The following is a 22048-nucleotide window of genomic DNA, read 5'->3' as shown; positions in this document are numbered from 1 at the left end:
TATCAAAACTCCAAGTAACCCAATGCATTTCGGGTTCACCATGAACCCTTCTTCAGGAGTTTATTACACATAAAGTAAAATATAAATTCTCGCAGATATTAATGTTCAAGTCCTTCGGGATGGTTCAGATAGGGAATCTACAACAAAAATGTACAGGTGACCACAGTTAGATGAATATAAAGCCCTGTCAATAAAATTCACCATCACCTGTCTCCTCAGAGTTTGCATTCTCCAGAATTTTAAGGTGAAAGAATAAGTGAGAATGATCGAAAAAATAAGTAAAGATAATCGAAAAAATTAGGCGAAAAAGAAACCAAATTAGCATCAGCTAAAGGTATCCATGCAGTGGAATAATGCATGAAGGTTAAGGAATATGTGAAAAAGTGCGTAAGAAAGTCCCTTTACCAACAGAATTAAACATGATGCCCCTGAGGCAAAAGGTCCAAAGCCATAAGAGAATCACCCAGTGAAGTGACCTGGAACGTTGTTCTAATTTAAAAGGTGAATGGAAAAACTGAGTAAAAAAGTACCTAACAGTATCTTGACCGGAGCTAAAGTAACCTGACAGGTTGAATCGAGTCCAATCAAAGTTCAGCAGTACCCTCTATTAAACAAACGGAGAGTTAGTCAAAAGCTATCCAGTGATTACCAGCAGCCCCAGCGTCTACGGTCAAAGTGAATATAGGTAACATACCCCGGGTATCCAATAACCGCGGTCTGTTTAATCCAAATGGCTCTATAGTGATAAGCATCAAGGTGTCCAAAGTAATACATGCATAAAGGTAATAAAAGCGCTGTAGTAATCCACATAAAAAACACTTAAGTCTCCCCATACATACTGGGACCGAGGTCTCCCACTTACCAGGAAACAGCAAAGGAAAACGTTCTCGAGGTCACGGCAGGATTTCTTGGAGTCTTTGAGATCGTTGGTGAACCACGCGGCTTTCTTGCTGTTGAGGTTGCTGGGAGGGTTTTTCAGTGGAGCAAGGGTGTTGGCGCAGTCGGTGATCCACTGTGTGAGGTTGCGGGCTCCTTCGTTGGGGTCCGTGGTGTTGGTGGGAGAGTTTAGGCGCAAGGAGGTGGTGAGTTGGTCGGTGGTGATCTTGCTCCAGCATCTTCGGGGGGTTTGTTGAGGTCGGTGGTGGGTCGTTGTTTTCCTGAAGTTGAAGTGTACGCGTCTGTGGTCGGTCCAGTGGAGCTCGGTGGTGTGGCTGAAGGAGATGTGGTTGCTGGAGGAGAAGACAGGGTCAAGCGTGTGGCCGGCGTAATGGGTGGGGGTGTTGACCAGTTGCTTGAATCCGAGGTAGGGAAGGTTTTCTAGTAGGGCGGTGGTGTTGTTGTCCTGGTCGTTCTCCAGGTGGAAATTGAGGTCTCCTAGGAGGATGTAGTCGGGGGAGATGAGGGAGAGTGGGCAGATGAAGTCTGCGATGGCCTCGCTAAAGTGTGAGCGTGGTCCCAGGGGTCTGTAGATGAGAGTTCCTCTGAGGGTGGTCTTGGGGTCGGTGTGAATCTAGAAGTGCACGTGCTCTGCGGTGGCGAGGGTGTCGTTGGTGTTGGTCATGATGTGGATAGTGTTTCTGTGGGCGATGGCGATGCCTCCTCCGGTCTGGTTGATGCGGTCCCTCCGGATGATCTTGTAGCCGTCCGGGATGGCAATGGCGATGTCGGGGGCTGAGGAGGCGTTCATCCAGGTTTCCGTGAAGAAGGCGACGTCTGGTGCCATTTTGTCCAGGAGGTCCCATAGTTCGACTGCGTGCCTTTGGATGGAGTGGGTGTTGAGCAGGATGCACTTGAGGTGGTTGTTGTTGGCGGCTGTTTTGGCTGGCGCGGTGCAGTACCGAGTGCAGGTGAAGTAGCAGGCATGGCAGGTGAAGGCTCCTTGGGTGCGTTTCGTGGTGGCTTGGTAGCAGGCTGGATGTCGGCCGGTGTTGAGTGAGTGGAGGGTGGCGGCGGCGTAGCTCAGTCGGGTTGGCTGGCGGGGTCCAGGGGTTCTGGCGCTGGGCACGGTCCAGGCGCGGACGGCCGTAGACGGGCTTGCCTTTGGCGCACCTTCGGAGCGAAATCAGCGCGCCCGCTGCGCGTGGCCACTGCGCGTATGCGCGGTTCCCGCCATTTATGGCGAAGTGGGAGGGGGGAGCAGCTGGGAGGCGGGAGCGGGGCTGCAAATGGGGAGTGGGAGACAGGAGAAGGGGGCGGGCCGCAGGAGAGCAGCGGCGGGGAGCAGAGGGGGGGTTGGAAAGAGAGGGAAAGTGGAGCGGGGGAGAGCGAGGGCAAGCCTGGGCAAGCCTGGAGAGCGAGGGCAAGCCTGGGGAGCGAGGGCAAGCCTGGAGAGCAGGGGCCCTAAGGAGAGGCGGCAGCAAGAGGGCCAAGCAGGCAGCGGCAGCAGAATCCGGGCACACGGGGGCCATGCGGTAGTAGAGTGACCGGGTCAAGCTTGTGGGCTTTTAAATGTGAGATCCTTACCCAAGCACAGTGTGGAGATACAGCTGTTGCTCGAGGCTCATGAGCTTGATGCCTTGTTTATGACGGAAACGTGGACTTTCCCTGAGTGTGAGGTCGATGCCGGGAAGGCCTGTCCGTCAGGGTATAAAATCCGCCTAGGTCAAATGGTAGGGGAGGCGGGGTGGGTGTGATTTTTAAGGACACGTTGAATTTGACCGTCATTGAGATCGATGCATGTGATAGGTGTGAATTATCTGGGTTTTCTATCAAGAATGCTCAAAAGCATCTTTTAACGGGTATTATCTGCTATAGACCCCCTGGGGTCAGCTGCACCTTACTCCAGGAGCAGCTGTTATTGGAAGTGTTCACCAATTTGGCTGTTACTCATAGTCAATTGGTGATTCTCTGAGATTTTAATCTGTGGTTGAATGGCTTCCTGGATGTAGGCTTTTTTAATATGCTCCATTCGTGTGAAGGTCTTGGCCTCTTTCAGAGGGTCTTTCAGGCCACCCATATAGGTTGTCACCTGTTGGACTTCATCTTTTCTTAGCCCAATCTCCTCACGGTGGGGGATATTTTACCCAAGGTCTGGACTGATCGTTCTTTGATAAAAAAAATTGTGAAGTCTGGCACGTGTAAGGTCAGGACATCTAGTCAAGTGAGGGAGTATGTTAGTAGGGACTGGAAGTTCGGAAAAGAGGCGAGTCACCTTTGTTCAAGGTCGAGGAGTGCCTCTCCCCTGCTAGGCAGATAGAGGAGAATTATGCTTCTCTCTGCTCGAAGATCACCTCGGTCCTAGATGCTTCCGCTCCGTTAAAACTCCATAGGAGCAGGGGGAGACCTTCAGCCCCCTGGTTCATGGATAGCCTTAAGAGCTTGAAAAGAGAGGAGATGGAGGCATGTATACCAAGACAAGGATAGGCTTATTTGGAAAGCTAGGCTGATGGATTACACAAAAAGGTAATCCATAGGGTCAAGGCAGCACACTTTTCTAAGGTGATTCTTGACGCCCCAAACAGTTCTCAAAGTATTTTTAATATTTTGAACAGTCTTACTAGACCGGACTGCTCCAAGAGCGAGTTTCCCCCCTCTCAGGAACTTTGTGAGAACCTGGCTAGGTTCTTTCAGGATACAATTAAAATGATTATTGATGATTTGGGGGTGGAGCAGCAACAGATTGGAGCCAATCCCTCAGTGTTGGGTGGTTGTGGTGGTTCTTAGGGCCGTCTTTGAACAGGGGGGGAGATAAGGCCCTTTCGGTGTGTGCGCTGCTGACTGCAGATGAGTTCAGTAGAGTGGCCCTTGGTATTATGTCTGGGTCGCCGCTTGATCCGATTCCATAAAAAATGTGGAAAGAGTTTGAGGCTGAGCTTTTCCCTATGCTCCGGCTGGTTTGCAACCAGTCTCTTTCCACAGGAGTGGTTCCACCTCAGTGGAAACAAGCGGTGGTGACCCCATTGTTGAAAAAGCCCTCTCTCGATCCTGAGTGCTTGAAGAATTTTAGGCCTATTTCGCTTCTACCCTACCCAGCGAAAATTGTGGAGCGGGTGGTGGCGGGCACTCTCTCCAGGTACTTAGAACAGCATAAACTCCTGGAGGAAGTCTAGTTCGGCTTCAGGCCAGCCCATGGAACCAAGACGGCTCTGGTGACCGTGTTGGATGAGCTTCGTTGGCGGGCAGACAGGGGTCAGGCAGGTGTTTTGATCCTGCTTGACCTGTCTGCCACCTTCGACACGGTGAACCATGGGATCCTGCTGGACAGGCTGAAAGAGGTGGGGGTTACAGGTAGTGCCCTTGGATGGTTTCAGTCCTTTCTTCAGGGCAGACAACAAGCTGTGTCCCTCCCTCCTTACCAATCCGCCTTTTCCACCATCTCGCAGAGCGTTCCTCAAGGCTCGGCAATTAGTCCGATTTTATTCAACATCTATATGAAGCCCTTGATTGGGGTCATCAAGCAATATGACATTGAGATCGTCAATTATGCTGATAACACGCAGTTGATTCTCTCTTTGGAGGGAGATCATTCAACTGCTTTGGAAGTATTTCACAACTGTCTGCGAGACACAGCAGGTTGGCTAAAGGCTAGTTCCCTGCAATTTAATGCAGGTAAAACGGAGGTGCTTTATTGCCCAAGGGCCAGGGTTCAATCTGTGCTACCTTGCAACTTTGGCCTGCTGATTTCTCTCCATCGGTTCAGCCAGTGAAGGCCGTTCGGAACCTGGGTGTTATGTTTAACAGTAGTCTCACCTTGGAGGCGCAGATTTCGAAGATAGTGGCTGGTTGTCTGGCCATTATTAGATTGCTCAGGAAAATCCTTCCTCTGCTGCCTTCCTCGACCCGGGCGGAGGTGGTGCACAGTGCTCAGTAGGTTAGACTACTGTAACTCTCTCCTTGACAGACACCTGTGGAGCATGGTGGAGGACATGGTGATTGTACCATCGGTAGAGAGTGACCACAATCTCCTGTCCCTCACCCTATCCTACAGGTGTCTCAACAACACCGCGAGTAGATTTCCTAGTAACCCCGCCCCGGACCTGTCAGTGGTCACAAACTGCGGACGACGGCTAAAGTGGGCGAAGTTGGCACTTTCAGAGGAGAAAACTTCTGCCATTAGGCAGCTCCTTGCCTCAGCCCTAGTCAATCTCGACCACCAAGACGAAGGGCTGATGGAGGTGGAACCTAGGTTCTGTGTCATAACTAAGGCTATTAGTGACCTCTTTGTAATCCCAGCTAATTCGAGCAGAGGGAAACAAGGTTCACGAACGGGACAGGGCTGGTACAACCAGAAGTGTAGGGAGGCGAAGTCACTTCTTATTGAGGCAGTCAAGTCCAAATTACCGTCCAAGGCTAGGGAGGCAAGAAGATACTACGCACTCTGCCAAAAAAATGCGAGGAGGGAGTGGGAGGAAAATTTCTGGCAGGACCTCCTGGCTGCCAGTCGTGGGAAAGATGCCAAAGGTTTCTGGGACTTGGTGGGCAAAAGGAACCGTCCTGACGACACCCGGAGGACCTGTACCATTAATGCCCAGACCTGGTTCTCTCACTTCCAAAAACTTTACTCTGCTGTTGAAGGCCCACTAAACGATTCTTTTAACCTCCCACCCTTTACCCTAGATCGTGACCTGGAACTTTTCTCTGTTTTGGACGTAACAAAGCAGATCAAAACCCTGGTTCCATTGAAAGCAGCTGGTCCGGATGGCCTACCAGGCGATATCCTCCGTGCTTATCCGGAAGAATGGGGGGTACTAATCACTGCACTCCTGAACGCAATCATTGGGGGAGGCCCTGTGCCAGACTCCTGGAGAGGTGCGGAGGTGGTACCCATCTATAAAAAGGGCAGTCGGGATTCACCCGGGAACTATAGGCCTATAAGCCTAATAGACTCTAGCCAGAAATTGGCGGGGAAAGCCATTTTGGGGAGGATCTCCCAATGGGTGGACGATAATCACATCCTGTCCGATATGCAAGCCGGGTTCCGTTCAGGTACAGGAACCATCGAACAGGTCTTCAGGCTCTTGCTAGTATACTGGAAGGTGGTGGTGCTGGACAAAGGCAGTCTTTATTTGGCCTTTATTGACCTCAAGACTGCCTTTGACCTGGTACCTAGGGAGGAACTATGGAGGGTCCTTTATGGTTTAGGGATGCCCCCGTATATATTAAACCTCCTTATTAACCTGCATACCAACACCTATGCCCAGGTCAGATGGGGGTTGAATGGGGAAAAGACCGACAAGATCAGGGTCGAGAGGGGAGTAAGGCAGGGTTGTGTTCTGGCCCCTACCTTATTCTCCCTCTACATTAACGGGGTGGTAGATCACCTATTGGTCGAACCAGCAGACGCTCCCACCCTGGGAGGTGTAAAAATTCCAACCTTGCTGTTCGCCGACGACACCCTCCTCATCTCTAAAACCCCCCAAGGTCTCCAGACACTGCTGAACCGCTTTCAGGACTTCTGTACCACTAAGGGCCTTGTTATCAATGTAGATAAGACTAAGTACCTAGTTATACATCCACCTCGCAAACTTGGCCGCCCTCCCATCCTGAACTCTATACCCCTAGAAAGAGTGGCAGAATTTGATTATCTGGGAATCCGACTGAACGATGTGATGAGCTGGACCGCCCACATTGATAAAATGACATTGGCCCACAAAAGGGTGGGTGGCGCCATTCTTAAGGAGTTTAACAACTCTTCAAAACATTGTGTTGCCCCTCTACTTGAGATATATAAAGCACGTGCGGTCCCTGCGTCACTCTATGGAGCGGAACTGTGGGGTTCGGGCAAAGTCGACTCACTGAGCAAGGCTGAAAATAAATTCATCAAGGATCTCCTTGCCATTCCATCGAGTAGCCCGACCATCCCAGTGCTCATGGATACGGGCTGTAAAGCCATAAGGGACCAGGCTCGGCTTCGACCCCTTTTGCTGTGGGCACGTCTGTGGAGGGTCCCGGAGCTAAAATCCTATGCCAATGGTCTGGCAGAGGTGATGCATTCTGACGGTTGGCGTAGCATCAAATGGCTGAAGGATATAAAACAACTTTTAGGGGACCTAGGCCTGGACTCATGCTGGCATAGCCACTCCGCTCCTCCAAAGGAGACCTTAAAAAAACTTTTCTGGGAGTGGGTCTGTACGAAGCGCTTGAGAAGCCAGCAGCACTGCAAAACCACCGCAGCTTTTTTGCTGTTAAAAGACGCTGTCATGTATGAGCCGTACATGGACATTATATCAGTGGCTATGGATAGGTCCCTGTACATTAAATTTCGGTTAGGAACCCTACCCTTGGCCGACTTCTGTTCGAGGTGGAATAAATCCCAGTCTACATCATGCTACTGTGCTCTTTGTCAAGACAAGCCAGAGACGGTGCCACATTTTCTTTTTGAATGCCCGGACTACGGTCGCCCCAGATCACGTTGGCTCGGTCCCATCTGCAGAGAACTGGGTACTCGTCAGCACTCCGTTGCACTCCGGATCCTCTTAACTAACACAGCCCCTCCCATTGTTTGTGCTGTCGCTAAGTTTTTAAAATGGGCTTGGTTGATTAGAATTAGAAGACTGTCCATATCAATTTAATTCTCTTTTTATCTAATTTATGCTGACCTAATGTGTTTTATCCTTTTACTAAATGTACAGTCTTACTTTTTTCGACATGCTGTTTTTATCTTTTTGTACTGCTTTTATGATATGTGCATATCGAAATAAAGCATCAATCAATCAATCACTCCGTAACTCTCTGCTGCTGGAGTCCCCAAATTTTCTTATGGACAGACTTCAAAGAATTAAGTCTGCCGCAGCCAAGCTAGCCCTGGTGTGGCGTACTAGGTCTTGCTCCTCAAGGGCTCTGGCTCAGCTGCATTGGCTCCGGTTGAGACAGAGAGTCCAATTCAAGTCTCTATGCCTGGTGGTTCAAGCCCTTCATGGGTTGGGCCCTGTTCTTTTGCAAAGGAAGTTTGCGTGGCATGTGCCGGTCCATAACCTTCGATCCTCCTCACTAGACTGGTGAGGATACCAAGGTATAAGAGAGCCAAAGCAGGAGGCAGATCATATGGTGTGGTGGCAGCGAAATTGTGGAATGCTCTTCCGGTCGAGCTTAGACAAACCTCTGACCTTCTACCATTCAGGAGGAGTTTAAAAACCTGGCTATTCCCGAAGTCCTAGATTGTCACCAATCTTGACCCCCCCCCTCTTGTCTCGAGCTTGCCAGCGCCAGGATGCCTGTTAGGCGACAGTGCGCTTTAGAAATGAAATAAATAAAATAAATAAATCTTCCTGATGTCCCCCAGCACCGGGACACCTCTCCGGAGATAGCTGAGTTATTTAAAAATGCTGGTATTTCATATGCCCCTGTCGTTTAGAGTGAGAAATGTAATGTCTGTTGTGGGGGCCATGGGGGCTTGTGGGTCACGTGATGGGGGAGGTGGCCCAGGGGGAGCTGGTTGGTGTCCTTTGGATGAGATCGAATGCGCCTGGTGCAACGCCTGGGTGTGCCATTGAGTGTAGTAGCCCTACGTTTCGGGATGTGTGTGGGGTCAGGGTGTAACAATGGGTTGAACCATAACTGCTACGGGCTGAAGACCCAATACTTGGGATCTGCTGCAATAGAAAGCACATCCAAACTGGAACTAACGTGTACCCTCTAGTGTTTTGGGGGGGGGGTGCGTCTGGCTTGCGCTTGTCTTTGAGACTTCTGCATGGAGGGGACGATGGGCCCTATAGGTCTGCGTGTGTGGCCTGCAGGGGCCATGGGTGCAAGTGGTCTTGTGGCACGGCCGTCCATGATGTGCACTGTGTGGCAGTCGTCATGGTGACGGAAAATTACTAATGTGGAGGTTCGATGTGGGAGTTATTGTGAATAGTCCCTAAATGAGTGCGTCCACTATTTGCGGGGTGATTGTTGGCAAAATCTCTGAGTTCCCGTTAGAGCTGCTGGATTTGTTGGGGTCTTCTTCGGGCTTGAAGATGTGAGGACCGTCCTCATTGTCCGATGCTGAAAGGTTCGCCCCCAGCTCTGCCGCTGCCTGGATAGCCTTTCATCGCTCTGCTATGATTTGCTCCAAGTTCGTAGATTTCAGTGTTTTACTCTGCAGTTGCGTTAATTCCAGATCGACTTTGGGTGCCCTTCGTCTTGCGCCGTGGGGGTCTGGGTGCATTTGGCTTGTGGGTTTGGGTGTTCCTTTGGTTTAGGTTAAATTGTAGGTTCAACTCTAGCCAGTCCAGGGCTTCCTGCGGGTCTGTGAAGAAGATTGTGGCCTCATTGTGGATGACTTTGAGCTGTGGAGAGTATTGGACATTTTTGTCTCACAGTAGCCTTTTAACTTCCAGGAATGATGACCTCCTCCGTTGCACTGCCTTGGAGTAGTCGGGAAAGAGCATGACCTGTTTGCCTTCCATCGTAATGGGGCTGTTCAGCCTGGAGACCCAAAGTATGGCTCTCTGTCTCAAAAATGGATGAGTTTGACCAGCATGGGTTGCGGGAGCGAGTCAGGGGGTGGACGTCTTGCTCACATGTGGTGCGCTCTCTCACGTGGCATGAAGGATTGGAGCCAGGTTTCTGTGTACTCGATAGGATCTTTCCATTCCACTGCTTACGGCAGATTTAGTATGCGCAGGTTGTTGCGCCTGAGCGTCCTTCCAGGTCGTCTGTTTTTTCTTCCAGTAGCGCTATTCGGGCCTGCAGATCTTTCAAGGAGTCCTTTTGTGCTTTGGCCTGGGGTTGTAGTGTGGACAGGGATTTTTCTCCATCCGCCACCTTGTCCGCCAACCTCCGGTGGTCGTCCCCCAATAGATTGAGGTCAGTGGCTAGAGTGTCGAATCGCTCCTCTGTGAGTGCTCTTTGGCCACCAGGACCCTGTCAAGCTTCTCTGACATGGCGGAGTCAGAGTCTGGGTCTGTGGTCTGGGCCTTTTGGATTGGGGACTTAGAACTCGCTGCGTTGGGAGGCTGGGGTCCCCCAGTCGCTTTTGGGTGTCACATGCTGGTTGCGCCGCTGCTGCTCTTCTCTAAAGCCTACGGGCATAGGGCATCTGTGGTGTCCTGTTGGTGGCCCAGCGCGGGTGATGGTGGGCTACTGGTAGGCACCAATCGGTTTCCCTGGGTGGCGTGTGTCCAACAGGCAGTTCACTCCAGTGACCTTGGGTGGGCTCTCCCCCACCTTTCAGTGGGCACACTGCCGGGCCTCCTCTGTGCCTTTGCCAGTCCAGCGTGCTCTCCTCCCTCAATTTGGTGCTGGTGTAGAGTGTTCTCCTCCGTGCGCGGGCGCTGTTGGTTTAGGCTGGATAAGAGGGGTGAAGTGCGGCGCCTGTTCTGGGCGCACTTCTGTTGTTATGCGTTCCTCGCCGGGGGCCTGCTGCGTCTGGATTGCCCCGGCCCTGGTGTATTTCTTTCCTACACCAGTGAGCTACTTTTTGCCCTTCCGGATCTTCTAGTCTTTTCCAGAATCTGATTACAGCCATCTGTGTTTGTATCTCCCAAGCCTTTGTGCCTATTTCTGTTCTTATGGCTTGTATCATAGAAGATTGTGGAAGAGATAAGAGACTTTTTATGCATTTCCCTTCCACCGAGTCCCAGATTCCTTACCGCTCAAATAAAGGATCTCCGCTCCATACAGGACTTGGGGGGGATCATTGCCTCAAAAGCTCTAAGCATTGGTCAATGTGACATCTCTCCATAATCCCTATTGAACATTTTTAGACCACATGTGGAAGTGTGTGCTTTTGCTTTTTGTGTTTCTATATGGGCGCTCCAATTTAAAGACTTATCAAACCATATGCCTAGGTATCGATACTCCTTGACTGTCTCTAGTTTGAGCTCACCTATATACCAACTGAACCTGCTTATCTTTTTCCCAAAACATAAAATTTTTGTTTTGTCTAGATTGATTGTTAGAAATTTGCTAGCGCAGTAAGTATTGAAGGCATTAAGCTTTCTTTGAAGGCCTCTCTCAGTCTGGTCTACTATTACCAGATCGTCTGCGTAAAGTAAGCAGGACACCTTATTTCCATCCATTTTGGGGCTTGCACTACCCTCAACCTCTAGATGGGCCGGGAGGTCTGACAGAAATATGGAGAAAAGCTGAGGGGCCAACACACAGCCCTGTCTTAATCCACTGGCAATGGGTATTTTTAGGGTCAAAGATCCCACGGTATCCCTAATGACTTGCCCCCAGTTTTCCCTGTGCAGTTCCTTTATTATGGTCATTAGGTCTTTGGGAATATTAATCTTCGTTAGAGTATCCCATAGGCAGGCCCGGTCGACTGAATCGAAGGCTGCTCGGAAGTCGACGAAACAGCAGCATAACTTGCCGTTTTGTTCCGTCGACTTCTTTGCCATAGCCCATAAAGCAAATCCATTATCTATTGTGGAGTGGCCCGCTCTGAATCCTCCCTGTTCTGTGGGTACTATTTGAAACTCTTTTACCCATGCGTTCAGTTAGTTCAATACTATTTTTGAAAATACTTTCTCTCCTATGTCGAGGAGGTTGATCAGCCGGTCATTTTGTGGAGCCTCCATGCTCCCTTTCTTGTGGGTTGGCCTAATTATGGCACCCTTCCAAGTAGGTGGCATTACGCCTTCTTTTAGTATTACCTGGAACATCTGAGCCAGAAATCTTGCCCACCATTTTACCTCTGGCTTCAGTATTATTGCAGGGAGGTTGTCTGGTCCTGCCGCACGGGTTAGCTTCAGTTCTCTTATTGTAAGCTCTACTTGTTTTTTGTTAAATTTAGATATTAAGTCTTCTGATATTTTTGCCATATTTTGGTCTCTACATACTCTTTTGGAGCTCTTACCCCGTACAGTTCCCTTATATACTCTTCCCATGCAGCCTCACTCACCACGCAATTTAATTCTCCACCTGTTGTTCCGGATCCTGCCTTTACCAATTTCCAAAATTGTCTTAAATTTTTTTCCTCGATTGCTTCTAACAGGTCTAACCAGCATTTCTCTTTATATGCCCTTTTAGCGTCATTTGCCATTGATTTGAATTCTTTTTTCAGCTTGTTTATATGTACCTGTCTCTCTTGTGTGAAGTTCTTTTTTTGACTTCTTTGTGCTGCCCGTATTTCCTTTTTTTTGGTTTGACACTCCACAGAAAACCCTTTACCTTGGTTTGACAGTTTTACCCTATTATGTTTGTCCCTTTTTAGTTCTATTCTTAGGCACTGGACCACTTCTTCTAGCTTTCCTATGAACCATTCAAAATGTTTCTTCTCGAGATTTTCAGGTTCCATTTTCATTTGCATGGCCTTCAGTTTTTCCAGGTATTCTTCCGTTAATCGTGTCGTCACCCGTTTAGGGTACTCAACCTCCTGGGTAATCACAGTTTCTCTATGCAATTTCCTTCCCCCAGATATTGTTAGGTGAAGAAGGTTATGTTCACTCACCTCTTTTTGTTCTATCCTAAACCCCCTAACTTGGGGGAAATTCCAGGCTTGCATGAACATATAGTCGATAGGGCAATTCTGTAGACCTAATTTAAAGGTCTTCCCTGCTGGGCAGTCTGTCTTTATTCTACCATTGAGACAGTGGAGACTCCTACCTCCTAGGGCGTATACTAGTTCTGAGTCCTGTTTCGAGATCTCCCCACTTGGAAAGCTAGCAGGGTTTATTCCGTACACCTCTAACAGTTCTCTATTCCATTGGTCAGCCTTTTTAGGATTTAGTTTGTGATTAAAATCCCCCATTATTATTATTATATCTGCTGCATAATTTTCTAATGTACTGTCAACATCCTCTTTAAAGAACCTCATCTCCTTTTCATTCTCTGCTCTATTATCCCACTGCATATATACATTCATTAGCGTCAACATTTTATGTTTCAATTCCACTGTCAAAAGTTCTATTCTACTTGATTGAACCCATTTACATTTCGTTTTCAACGGTGTTACTTCCCTCAGCACTTTTGTTGAAACCAGTGTCATCAGACCCCCCGATGGGCGGCCAAAGCTTTTCTTCGTGGCTGGGCGATTTAGCTGTAGGTATCCCTCAGTAATTGGGGTTTCGTCGCATGTCCAGGTCTCTTGAAGGCAGGCAATGTCCACTTTATTTATTATTTCCTTTACATATTCTCGTTTTTGCTCATTGCCTAGCCCATTCACATTCCAGGTTAAGAGACCTAGATTTTGCGACCCCCCCCCGTCCTATTCTACCTCACTCAGACCGCCTTCTTCTTCCTCATCGTCCGTGTCGCTATCATTGGGATCTCCCACGGGACTACTACATAAAGACCAGTTATCCCATGAGGTTTCATTACCTGTGTTGTCTATTACTATGTTCAGGCAGCTGCGGTTTCCTTCTATTTCTCTATAAAGATTCACTTGTCTCTTCTGTAGACCGGCATGCTGTTTTAGAAAGGGGTGCCGTTTATTGAGGGATTTCCCTTTTCTGCCACGAGGATTACCCTGACTGCTGCCAGCTCCTAGAGGCTGCTTGTTCTGCTTTTGCTGTCACCTTTCGCGACACCCGCTTCGCGGGTGCCGCTTTGCGGGTGCCGCTCAAAGACACTTCCCACTGCGGTGAGGTTCGTGAAAGCTTCCCTGCTCCTCATCTGCTCCCTGTGGCCGTTTGACCTGGTGTGAGCGGCTCCGCAGTCGGCGGAGAGCACACTCGCTCCCAGTGGACTACGGCCCAGGTGGAGGTATTTGCTTGAGGAAACTGTGCGTGGAGCCTACCGGGGGACTGCGAGGACCAGCATCCTCCACTCTATACAGCTGGTGCCTCTTCCCCCGGCGGCCATGCCCCCAGCCTCCAGATATAACTATCTTGGGAAACACCCGCTGCTCGGGTGCCGTTTACTGAGGGATTTACCTTTTCTGCCACGAGGATTACCCTGACTGCTGCCAGCTCCTAGAGGCTGCTTGTTCTGCTTTTGCTGTCACCTTTCGCGACACCCGCTTGGCGGGTGCCGCTCAAAGACACTTCCCACTGCGGCGAGGTTCGTGAAAGCTTCCCTGCTCCTCATCTGCTCCCTGTGGCCGTTTGACCTGGTGTGAGCGGCTCCGCAGTCGGCGGAGAGCACACTCGCTCCCAGTGGACTACTGCCCAGGTGGAGGTATTTGCTTGAGGAAACTGTGCGTGGAGCCTACCGGGGGACTGCGAGGACCAGCATCCTCCACTCTATACAGCTGGTGCCTCTTCCCCCGGCGGCCACACCCCCAGCCTCCAGCTATAACTATCTTGGGAAACACCCGCTGCTCGGGTGCCGTTTACTGAGGGATTTACCTTTTCTGCCACGAGGATTACCCTGACTGCTGCCAGCTCCTAGAGGCTGCTTGTTCTGCTTTTGCTGTCACCTTTCGCGACACCCGCTTCGCAGGTGCCGCTCAAAGACACTTCCCACTGCGGCGAGGTTCGTGAAAGCTTCCCTGCTCCTCATCTGCTCCCTGTGGCCGTTTCACCTGGTGTGAGCGGCTCCGCAGTCGGCGGAGAGCACACTCGCTCCCAGTGGACTACGGCCCAGGTGGAGGTATTTGCTTGAGGAAACTGTGCGTGGAGCCTACCGGGGGACTGCGAGGACCAGCATCCTCCACTCTATACAGCTGGTGCCTCTTCCCCCAGCGGCCACGCCCCCAGCCTCCTCGTACATTACTGGCTCAATCACCACCGCGACGCGGGACGCGCGCGGGACGGAGCTCTGGGCGAAGACCGGGCAAAGAGCGGGCCGTTTGAGGCCGTTCGAGTACGGGAGAGTCCGGTCCGGGCTCCCCCTCTTTAATTGCCATATCTGGTTTCCTCACTCTACGGAACAATGTGTACTAGAGAAACCAGAAGTAAATCTACACTAGCCGTGACAGGAGCGGCAAAGGGCCCCATTGACAATTATTTCGTTAAAGCCGGATCTCTCTTAATTGAGGAAATTGAGGTCTTGGAAAGAAGAATTTCCCAAGAAATAGACTGGGTTAGAAGATCTTCAATTGGGCCAATGGCTCAAGCCAGAACTCCGGAGGGGAGGACCGAATTCACAACAAATGAACAGACTGACCAGGTAACACACCAACTACCTAATCCAACTATCACTGACCCCGATTTTACAATCGAGGCTCCCAGTGAACTTGAGGACATGAGTTTAATGGCCCTCCCAAACACTCAACTACCACACACATCACCAGTAACTTTACCCTTAACGCTTGATCCGAAAATAGTGGTACTCAACGACCAAGATCCTAGCCTCGATAGAGACAGGGGGGCCAGGGAAGGTGCAATACAAAAAAGAGGGGGGGTCCCAACAAAGAAGCTAATAGGACAAAATCCCCAAAATCTAAACCATCCAGGGGAAAAGGGGCAAAGGGAGGTACTACAGTTTCCTACCCAGAAAAGCAGGGCACAACAACTACTCCCATAACCCATAGTATAACGGTACCAGCATTGGCCACTATCACTACTTCAGCGGATAACTCCAGTGATGACATCACTTTGGAGGACATCGGTACACTTCTTAGATCACTACTGAGTCCCCTTGAAGCTCGATTGATCAAGATCGAAGCCAGGCTAGTTAATATCGAAAAATCCACTGTGCAACTAGCTGACTCGAAGAAACTTGATCCTAATGAAGCTAAAGTAGCAAAAGGGGGCCCGATCCAAAGTCCAAAAAGGGTAACGCACCCACCACAGTTGTAAAGAATAACTTACCCCTCACTGATTCCCACAATCCACCGACCATTCTTGTTAAAACACCTTTACCCCCGCCTAACCTAAATTCCAACAAAGCACCTCCACCAACGCCACAAACACTAATTGCTTCACCGATTACTATTCCCCCACCCAAAGATACTGCTCCCACCCAGTCCAAAACCAAGGGCGATTTAACACTAATGGGAGAGAAACCCACCTACACCCGTAAACCAAAACCTGTCAACCTTCCTCCAGAGGCTGCCCCCTATACGCTAGTTTTGGCAGGGGTCCCGGAATTAAAACCCACAACAATAGAATCAACACCATCACTCAGGAACAAGGTCATTAGCTGGCTATCAACATACAGGCCGCTTCCGAGAGGAACAACTAGCGATATCTCTATGGTCAGGCGGGTTACGTGGGTGGGATACTCAAGAAAATCAGTAAGGGGAGACTGTGTTTTGGTCACCTTCAGAGAGCCGGGCACTGCTGCTTACATCTGTGCCTGGGCCCCTGATGACCAAGTCAGTAACATCCAAACCCTTCCTCTCTCATTCTTTTACCCATCAAGCTCATATAACTTGGAGGATCAAAGATGGGGGCACCACCAAGACTTACTGGACGAATGGGGAAGTGGTCGCAGGGAGAGAAGCGGTCCTCTCAACTACAGGGGAAGACCTACTGACCATTTCATACCGTTTGAGGAGGACGCAGGCTGGGAAACTATTACAAGGAGGAGGGGCCGCGGGGGAGGATTTATGAGAGGAATCCCAGGGCCCCACAGAATGCATTATCCAGCCCATTTCCCGACCTATAACAGATATAGCAGTTTGGAAATGGTGGATTGACGCATGGATAATGAGGGGTGTGAACTGCCCGCATCAGAACGGATGGGGAACAGTCCACTCCCAGTACCCATACTATTCACAAGGGCACAAAACTCATTGGAACCAAACTTAGCCTCTGAGTCCATTATAGAGGGTCCAATTGCGACCCACACTAATCAAAGATCCACTCCGGCTCATTCACCCTCAATTCAAATGGTTACTTCGGAGATTAGGGTAGTCAATAATAACACCACCAAGGGCCCATCCTCTACTAAACTTTGCCCCCTAACCCTGGTTTCATGGAACGTCGCAGGATTAGCCAGCAAAATTAACTCTGCAGACTGGGGTTCCTTCATCGGTTCCAAAAATATTCTACTCTTTCAGGAGACCTGGGCGCGTGAGGAAATTTTATTTCAGGGATTTGCAGTCTTTTTTTAAACCTGCTAAATGGGGGGGATGGGGAAGGCCATCGGGAGGACTCGCGACATGGATAGCTACGGATTTAGGCTGCCAGGCTATCTGCCTGGAAACAGAATGCGACGACATTTTGGCTGTCCTATTAGAGTGGCCAAATTCCTCGAAATTGGTGGTCGTAAACACATATTCCAGACCGGTACCAATGTCAAAGGAATCCAGCACTATAGAGCAACTCTCTGCGTTCCTTGACGGTATTCCCTGGGAACTTGCATGCCAGGTGGGAGGTGACTTAAACTCACAGTATGAACCACTAGCAGGTCTACGTGATGGCCCCTCTCTCGAGGAAGACTCACGTTGGCTTGTTCCCATGACGGTGGCGCCTCCCCCCAGGGCTTGGACCCCCCTGGCCCTGCAGATAACTGCCCTCTCCCTAAATCAAGGATTGGGGCCTGCAATGGTCGTTGTAAATCAGACACACCTAGTATCTGTACTTACAATAAAACTGGCAGAGAATCGAGACTGGATTATATCCTTGTTAAACTATCCATGTGGTCACAAGTAGTTGATTTTAAAGTCATTGAGAGAAGGGATAGTGACCATAATGCCCCCAGGGAACAAAGCAACTACACTTGGCACGGATAAAGACAAGTCAGGCCTCCTACTAGAAAATAACCGGAGGAAAGTCAGGTGGGAGAAATTGGCCACTAGCGGAGTCAGATTACCAAAACTATATGCAAGGATCATCCCGCATTTGGAGAAGGCTTTCCAGATAGGGAAAGAGGTGGAAGGTCCAGCTAATAGAGAAAAGCTTGCTTACATACATGCTGATCTAATTAGTACCCTAGAGCTAGATCTGTTCTCAAAGCCGGGAAAAAGCTCAGGACCCCCAGCCAAGACGACTTGGTATAATGCTACTTGTAGGGAATCCAAGGCCAAACTGCTATTTGCCATCAAGAGTGGCAATAGCAGGGAGGAAATCCAAGACAGGAGAAGATCTTATAGAAAGCTCCTGGTGGAGGCGAGGGCTGAATGGGACCAAGATTATTGGGAAAATCTCTCGAGGTCACTAACCACTCGAGACTTGCGCAAATTCTGGCGCCTAGTCTCTAATGGTACAGAGGATTTATCCTCCGCAATCGAGCCAAATATAGCTCCTAGCCTATGGCAGAGCCATTTCCAGGCGTTGTACTCAGCAGAAGAAGGGTCTCCCATTATCTTAAACAGTACGTTAGGCCCAGGCACAATTGGCGACCGTTTCACAGAAAAAGAGGTGAGGGCGGCTAAAGCTGGGCTGTCCGCAGGAAAAGCCCCCGTTCTTGATGGGGTACCTGGGGACCTATTTAAGCAGGAACCAGGGACAGAGCCGGTCCTAGGCCTTCTGAGGCCTTCTGAGGCCCCGGGCGAAAGGGAAGATGTGAGGCCCCTCTAAGTGCCTTACTGCCTGCGCGAGTGCGCTTTTCCCTACTCTGCGGGGCCGGCAGGGGGCCCCCTGAGCGCGAGGCCCTGGGCAGCTGCCCATACCGCCCATGGCTAGGACCGGCCCTGACCAGGGATATGGGCCCCATACCTCACATTGATATTTAACGCTATTCTGGGGGGTATGGAGGTCCCGGATACTTGGCTGGGCTCAGAGGTGGTCCCAATTTACAAAAAGGGGTCCCCTCTGCTCCCAGCCAACTACCGCCCAATCAGTCTTATTGACATATCCCAGAAGCTCTTTGGGAGATTGGTTCTGAATCGGCTACAGGACTGGGTAGACAAGATGGGTATTCTGACTCCCTATCAGGCGGTATTCAGACAGGGGGTGTCCACAATAGACCAAATTTTTAGGCTGAACCTCCTATATTGGAGGACAGCTATAATCGAGGGCGGCACCCTATATACAGTCTTTGTAGACTTGCGTGCCGCCTTTGATTTGGTACCTAGAGCGAAATTATGGAAAGTTTTGGAGGAGTTGAATGTCCCTGGAGATATTTTGGCTATCCTGATGAGATTGCATCACAACAACTATGCCCGCGTTAGGTGTGGTAGAGGTGGCAACTTAACCGAAAGGTTCCCCGTTCGCAGAGGGGTAAGACAGGGTTGCGTGCTCGCACCGACCCTGTTCTGCCTCTTTGTGAACGGGGTAGTTGCCCACCTAACTAGGATTCCCAACACTGACGCCCCAAAATGGACTGGCAGCAGGGTGCCTGCAATCATGTTTGCAGATGACACCCTGCTGCTGTCCAAATCCCCTATGGGCATTCAACGTGTTCTGGATGGGTTCTTACAGTTCTGTCTAGATCGGGGACTCGAAATTAATCCACAAAAGACCAAATATATGATTCTTAATCCGAAGCCCCATAATCGCGCCCCACCTAGGTTGGGAGCAGTCCAATTAGAGTGGGTGCATACAATTGAATACTTGGGGATCACTCTTAACGAAAACCTAACGTGGTCGTCTCACCAGTCGAAAGGGAACATCAAACTGGCACAGTTGGCGGGTGGCACTATGAGACTGGTGAACAAATCCCCCTTCCGTCCACTTAGCCCCATTATTCACATTTACAAAGCCCAAGCCCGGGGTGGTGTCACGTATGAGGGTGAGCTGTGGGGGCACATTCCATCGACTAAATTACTAACAACTGAGAATAAATTCCTGAGACAGATTGTTGCTCTTCCACAGAGTACTCCATTACTCTCGCTTAGACTAGACTAGGATATTCGACTAATAACGGAGGAGCTGGGCTTAAAGCCCTTGACATTCTGGCGGCGTCTTTGGAGTAGCCCAGACCTATTAAACTACATCAAGGGAACGCTGGAGGCAATTGGACTCTCTGAACTATGGCTGGACCCTCTAAACATCTGCCCAAGGACTCCAAAAAAGGCACTGGTGAGAGCTTATTACGACCACATGCTCCTCAGAGCCACAGTCGGTGCACGGGATGGGTCACTGTCCAATAAGTTCATTCAAACAAAAGACTCCTATCAACTTGAAAGCGTCCTAGACGCCATCTCTCCACAACTAACTAGGAAATTATTTGTCCAATGGAGATAAGGAACTCTTCCCCTAGCATTGTTCACAGCATCCTGGTCTTCTCGCTCCTCCTCAGAAATTTGTCCGGCATGTGCACATCCAAAGGAGAATGACATTCATGTTGTCTTCTTTTGCAGGGGCTATGAGAGGAGCAGGAAATATTGGCTAGTCCCCTTGCTCAGGAATCTGGGATTTAGAACTTTCCTACTCGCCTACAGAGTCCTAAAGACTGATTTATCCCCTACTGTAGTTTTTGCTCTATCTAAATTTTTAACCTCTATGTGGTACGCTCGAAGTCGTCGTGTAAAAATGATTGTGTAAGAAACTTGGAGATTCAAGGCAGCTCTAAAATTGTGGTATATTTCTAATTCTAGTTTTTATGCTGATCACTAATCTTATTTAATATGTTTTTTTTAATTTTTTTTGTATAGAATGGAATGTATATCTTTTATGATCTTGTGATCGAAATAAAGATTATTCGAATCGAATCGAAAGGTATTGTCTGTAGGGGGTTTTATTTCTCTCTCAGGAATTATCCTTATTCCCTGTTGGTTTATCTCATTGGAGGCTTTCAGGATTGCCCTTTTCACCAAGTCTGAATGAAGTGAGATTTTTGTTATTTCCTTTCCATTCCTGTTCTCTACAAAGCCAACTAGCTGAAGGTCGTTTGTACAGATTCCCCTCAAACTACAACATTTTGCAAATGCGGTTAAGATCTGTTCCCTATTTAGGGGGTTTGTTTTTCTTACCAACTTTCCCTTCTTCCCTGCTAGTAACTGGTCCAAATATAACCGTTTGTTGTTGTTATACCTCTCTTGTACTTTCATGTTGGTTTCATGAACATGTTGACTCACATTTGTTCTCCCAGGCTGCCACCCTTCGCTTCTCGTACCGGATGGTGCCTGTGCATGTGAGCTAACTGTCCTATGGCCATTGGATAGTTCGGGTGTTATCCTTACTTTCTGCTTCATAATGCGGTTAGATGAAGTGTCATGCAAGCCCAGGACATAGAGCAATATAAGGGCAGAAGGGACCAGAAAGCAAGTTTAAGCAAACTTACAATATTCAGAGGCTTTTCACAGCTGTTAACCCAGGATGTGTCAAAGAGGGCAATACAGGTCCTGGGGTCAGGATTTAATAGATTTGTAAAGGGAGGGGTGTTTTTAGGAGCACAGAGCAAGCAGTTTGGTCAGAGCAGACCTAGTTAGCTCAGTGGGTCTGAGATGGTGTGGAAGAGAATTTGGGATTGATTCACTTATTTGGCTGATGCAAGCATATAGATATATATTTTAATGCACAATATCCCTCCTTTTTGACAGCAATATCAAATACCATTGTAAGAAAAATATGCATGTATATACTTATGGTAGAAATATAAACTATCGCTAAAGTACATATTTTTGACTAGCATTACACAGTGTTTAAATAACATGCATATATTGGCGTAGACCCATCCAAGAGGTATTCATTTTTCAACATAGATAAAATGATATACTAATACTCAATGCATTAAGTTATATATATATAGCCATTAATGTAAATGTTTCTTTGTGTGCTTTCTCTACATCCTGTTGTATTTGGAGATATTTGTAGGCTAGTTCCTGCTCTGTAGGAGGTAGAATTTTCACTGCGGAAATTAAATGGATGCTTTTACTACACAACTGCTGTACCATGGAGCAGCAACACTGAAGACAACACAAAAATATAACTATTGTTAAAAAGATACCCAGTAGTGCTAAAAGTAAGTGCTTTAACCATCCTGTTGGTAGACATGACCATAGCCAGGACCAGTCATCAGAATCTGTAATTTTCCCTGCTCCACTGAATATTTGAACTGCATTTTTAATTTGTGCTATGTGCCATGCTATGTTTCCACTATTGTTTAAAAAATAACAGCAAGAGGAATTTATTAAAACGCACAGTCCTCCTTGTTGTAGTGTCAGGAGGTCCAGTGCAATTTGGTGTTGAATAGTCATTGCAGCTACTGAATTAATTTCCATCTGCAACTGTTGAAGTGCATCTCTTGTTGCATTGAATGCTACAGCTAACTCAGCAGACATATTAACTAGGGCCAATTCTAAATCATATACCCCATATCCAGGAAAAAATATACGCATTAATTCAAAGAATAGACTTTGTCTAGTTTCCAGAATAGGTGCATGTATATCTTTTTTATATCTATGAGCAAAACTCCCCAAATTTAGTGGCTCGTGGGCTGCAATGTGTGGCATGACTGAAATGTT

The sequence above is a fragment of the Lissotriton vulgaris genome, chromosome 2_1, assembly GCF_964263255.1.
Source record: "Lissotriton vulgaris chromosome 2_1, aLisVul1.2, whole genome shotgun sequence".
Taxonomy (NCBI): domain Eukaryota; kingdom Metazoa; phylum Chordata; class Amphibia; order Caudata; family Salamandridae; genus Lissotriton; species Lissotriton vulgaris.
Note: the sequence above shows the minus strand (reverse complement) of the source record.